This window comes from Ricinus communis, chromosome 1 (genome assembly GCF_019578655.1).
Source record: "Ricinus communis isolate WT05 ecotype wild-type chromosome 1, ASM1957865v1, whole genome shotgun sequence".
In the NCBI taxonomy this organism is placed as follows: domain Eukaryota; kingdom Viridiplantae; phylum Streptophyta; class Magnoliopsida; order Malpighiales; family Euphorbiaceae; genus Ricinus; species Ricinus communis.
The window spans coordinates 22,298,083-22,303,372 of NC_063256.1; the positions used below are offsets into that span (position 1 = coordinate 22,298,083).

Below are 5,290 nucleotides of genomic sequence, written 5' to 3' on the forward strand. Positions count from 1 at the left end.
GGGGACACAGATGAGTATATTGCGACCACCTGTATTAGCCAACAATTTTGAAATAAAGCCAAATGTGATACAGATGGTGCAAAATAGTGTGCAATTTGGGGGACTGCCGAGCAAGGACCCAAAGGCTAACATTGCCAACTTTTTGGTGATTTGCGACACTTTCAAGATAAATGGAACAATTGATGATGCCATTCGGTTAAGGCTGTTTCTGTTTTCTTTGAGGGATCGAGCGAAAAGATGGTTGCAGTCGATCCCAGCTAACACTATTATGACATGGAGATCATTAGCTAAGAAATCTCTCTACAAGTACTTTCCTCCAGCTAAGACTGCTAAATTAAGGAATGACATTTCTTTTTTTGTGCAGATGGAAGACGAGAGCATGTATGATGCCTTGGAGAGGTACAAGGACTTGTTGAGATGCTATCCACACCATAATCTACCAATTTTGATGCAGGTTCAGACATTTTACAGTGGTTTGAACCTTGCTACTAGACAAATGGTTGATGCAACAGTAGGAGGGGTGTTGAATAGTAAGACACTCGAGCAGGCTCAGAACTTAATAGAGGAGATGGCCATGAACTCAGTGGCAGTCTTCTAGGAGCCGTCCAGTGAGCCAGGGAGTGGTTAGTCATTTGGACTCCATAGCAGCCTTGGCAGCTCAAGTAGATCTTCTGACCAAGCAGTTAGACCAGCTTTAGATGCCGATTCATGCAGCCTAGATAAGCTGCGAGTTTTGCGGTGGCACGCACTATGGTGCAAACTGTAATGCGGGAGGTATGTTTGCTTCAACTACTAATTCTTCATCTTTTATTGTATCTGCTGATATTGAACAGGTAGACTACATGGGTAATGCACCTAGACAGCAAAACAACCCATACAGCAACACATACAACCCTGGCTGGCGTAATCATCCAAATTTTGGGTGCAGAAACAACAACGCCCAAGGTCCACCAGGCTTTCAAAGACTACATCAGTAGCCACCACAGTAGCAGTAGCAGGCTCTACCATCACAGCTTCCTCCACCAGCCGAGAATAAATCTAACTTGGAGGAGCTGATGATGAAGTTTGTCACCTCGACTAAGACGAGATTCCAGCAGACAGACAGTGCTCTTAGAAATCAGTAGGCATCCATCCAGAATTTAGAGAGTCAGATTGGGCAGATTTCTAAGATGCTGTTTGAGAGGCTGTAAGGATTGCTCCCTAGCACAATAGAGTCAAAACCAAGGGAGCATTGCAAGGCTATCAGGAGAAGGTTGATAAGCAGTTTGGTAAGTTTCTTGACTTGTTTAAACAACTACGTATTAACCTACCTTTTGTTGAAGCTATTTTGCAGATGCCGAAGTATGCCAAGTTCTTAAAAGAAATTTTGAGTAACAAAAGGAAGCTGGAGGATTTGGGACTAGTGACTCTGAATGAGGAGTGTTCAACTATTCTTCAGAACAAGCTGCCACTCAAAAGGAGAGATCCAGGGAGTTTTACTGTTCCTTGCATTATTGGCGATTTGCCTATTAGTGGTGCATCAGTTTATTTAGGAGCTAGTATAAATTTGATGCCCACTAGTTTGTTTGATAAGTTAGGAGGACTGTTATGATTCCTAGGGGTATTATTGAAGATATGCTTGTTAAGGTAGACAAGTTTATTTTTCCCATGGATTTTATAGTTATGGACATGGAAGGTGAGAGTATTGTGCCTTTGATCCTAGGTAGACCCTTTCTTGCAACATCTAGGGTTGTTATAGATGTTTGTGATGGAAAGCTTCAACTTAGGGTAGATGATGAGACCATTACCTTCGACCTAGCTACTACTATGAGACACTATTTAGACCATGATGATGCTGTGTTTTCTATTGATATTATGGATGATTTGGTTGAGTCTCATTTATAGGAAATATTGCTTGATGATCCTTTGTAGGTAGCTTTGCAAGGAGAGGAGGAGGAGCTGTCCAACGAGCAAGTGTTGGAGTAGCTCGCTAGTTTGTTGGCTATTGAGCCTAGCTGTTCTACTGACCCTTTTCTTTCTCTTGACAGGTCAGAAGTGTAGAAAGTAAAGTCTTCTTTCGAGGATCTCCCGGCCTTAGAATTGAAGGAGTTACCTAAGCACTTGAGCTATGGATTCTTGGATGAGGAAGACAAGTTGTCGGTGATTATTGTAGCAGATTTGACACTTGAGGAGCGAGCAAAAACTCTAGATTCACTCAAGAGGTATGAGAAGGCCTTTGCCTACAAGATTGCTGATATTCCCAGGATCAACCCTAGTTTTTGTTCTCACAAGATTCTTATAGAGGATAGCTATAGACTAGTAGTTCAGCCACAGAGGCGGCTTAACCCGAACATGAAGGAAGTAGTGAAAAAGGAGGTAATTAAGCTCCTTGATGCAGGATTGATTTATCCTATTTCTGACAGTTCTTGGGTGAGCCCTGCGGTGTCAGGCTTGAAGAAAGGAGGCATGTGATGAATTGCAATGAGCGGGATGGTGATACCTACACGATTCACGGGATTCTGAGTTTGCATTGATTATAGGAGGCTTAATGATGCAACTCGAAAGGATCACTTCCCTCTTCCTTTCATTGATCAGATGTTAGAAAGATTGACATGACATATGTTTTACTGTTTCCTTGATGGTTTTTCAAGATATTTTCATATCCCAATTGCATTTGAAGACCAAGAGAAGACGACTTTCACCTGCCCCTATGGGACCTTTGCTTATAGACGAATGCCTTTTGGTCTATGCCATGCGCCGGCTACGTTTCAGCAGTGTATGATGGCCATTTTTGATGCCATGATTGAAAAGTCGATGGAGGTATTTATGGATGACTTCTCTGTTTTTGGTAATTCATTTTCTCACTGTTTGGCAAATTTAGAATGCATGTGATGTAACGCCTGCATTTTCTCATCATCCATGTTATGTGCATTTACATTTAATCATTGGGCATATGATGGTATATCAATGATATTTTTATTTTATGAGAACAGATATATATTAATTATAAGTAGAGAATAAGAAGCATGATATTAGATTATTAATTTAGATAAGTTGATTAAGTACTTGGGTTATGTGTATTAAGCCTTAAGACTTAATTGAACCAATAGTTGAAGGTTGGGTAAATAGATTGGACTTAAAAGATACAATTAAAAGTTAGTACCTATATATGGTTAGTAAGAATTAATTTAGGGTGATAAAAATAGTTTAGTAGGTGGTGGCATTAAGAGAGGAATATTGGAAATTGGAACCATGAGCAAGCTCATTTTACCTCTTCATTTCTCTAAAATTCGTACATGGCCAAAAACACAAAATTTGGAATAAGAGAGAGGAGTGGAATACCTAGAAAAACTTAAGATTAAGATAGGATTTTGCCAACTATTGAAGGAGCCAAGCTAAAGCTAAAGGATTTAAGCATATTAGCAACCCAAAAGCTGAAATTGGTAAGTTGTTACTTGAGTGTTATTAATTTGTCATTAGCGTTCTTGATTACAAATTGGAAAAACTTCATTTGATGCTCTCATTGATTAATTAAAGGTCTGATTATCATGAATTAGTAGAGTATTGAATGATTGCATAAAGATTAAGCTTGATTTAAGTTTAAGTATGTTAAGATAGAAAACTGTCAAAATTCCAGCAACCTTGATGTTCTGTATTTTAGGCATAACATGGGTTATATAAGTCCAAATTACGCTTAATTGGTGTCTATGGAAATTTTAAAGAGTCCTCTATAACTTTGTAGTTTTGTGATTTTGCTATTTTTGCCGTTTTGGTTGCTTAAATTGAGAAAACAATTTTCTGCTCGGGTACAACTAGCTGTATGACCCTTGCTCAGTAATTTGAAAATAATTAAATCTATAGAAGTCGGAATTGAGTAATTCTTCTTGGAGATGAAACTAGACGCATAAATGGATATGTCTATTTAATATGAGATTTTTGTATTAAGCCAATTTTGCCCAGCATTAAATATACCTTGGTACTAAATTCTGTCTAGAAAACAGAAATGTTGGAGATTAGTTTTATGCAATTTATTGATGTTAATTTGAGTTAAATTGGTATTTAACTAGATGGGAAATGTTTATAGGATATTAAAATAGTAATTGAGAGTCTTAGAGGAAGAGTTAGACCTATGAATTAGAGAGGGGATGATCTTGTAATGCATTAGAACTCGCATTTACATGAATATTTGTAATATGCATGAAATGTGAATTGATGAATGTGTTGACAGGTACTCAAAGGCCTGGAAAGGAAGTTGTGGAGAAAGGAGGTTCTTATATGCTAAAGGAATAAGTATATTTTGAGTAAGTAAATAGTTAATATTTTCTATGTTCATATATTTAATCAAATGTTCCGCAAATGGTTGCGTTTGCTTAATATTGTTTATGTTTGAATGACTGAGATGGAAATGATTGGTTTTGAGTGGAACAATTGTTATTGCTGAAATATGATATAAGTGAAATGATTGAATTGTGATGTTAAGTGCATATGTACATGTGAATGGTGGATTCCCCTATGAAAAAAAAAGATATATATATATAAAGTCTTGGGAGGCTAAAGCCTAGAGAGGCTATAAAAGTGTATAATGTGAGATGAGGCGGAGCAGCTTACGTGTGTGATATGTGAGGATGAGGCGGAGCAGCACATTAAAGGGGATCCACAAGCCGTGAGAACTAACCATAATTGTTGAATTGTATTTCTTCTATGATGGTTGTAATGAATTGAGTAGAATGGTATGACTTTATACCTAAACTATGAATATCATGGAAAGTTATGTGATTGGGTGGAAATTGTATTAAGTGTATGTGATATAGATTATGTTGATTATTTATTTACTGAGCTGGAGGCTCACCCCTCTCCAAAATTTTTCTTTTCAGGTTTGTAAATAGTAGTGCATCCGTTGGTTGTATGCAAAGTCTAGCTTTTAGCAGTTCTGTCAAGTTGGGCCAGTTTTGTGAAGTCTCCTCCTGATGCATTTTTGTATGCAGTTATGTGATATATATGGAAGTATGCCTTATAAGGCATAAGAAGATGTTTGTAATACTTGTTAAATGATGTTTAAGTATAATCATATGTTTATATGTTAATAACCTTGTGTCTGGATTCTTAACAACCTACATATTGACCTATCTACCTGTAGTATATATTCTACGACGCTTGTATGCTTCCTAGCTAATGTTTATTGGTTAGCATGTGAGGTGTTACATGTGAGCTAGGTGCATTGAAGCTAACTTAGTGCTAAATTAGGAAAAGTGTCATTTTATGGTGAGAGAGGGAATTGTTATAGGGCATAAGATCTCAAATGCAGGGATGA

At 37.6% G+C, this 5,290-nt stretch overlaps 1 non-coding gene across 1 annotated transcript; it reads right to left on the minus strand.

Moving 5' to 3' along the window:
• Positions 1 to 331: 331 nt before the first annotated feature.
• LOC112534901 lies at positions 332 to 438 on the minus strand. Its single transcript, XR_003079129.1, has one exon. It is a non-coding gene; the product is annotated as a small nucleolar RNA R71 (small nucleolar RNA).
• Positions 439 to 5,290: the final 4,852 nt, after the last annotated feature.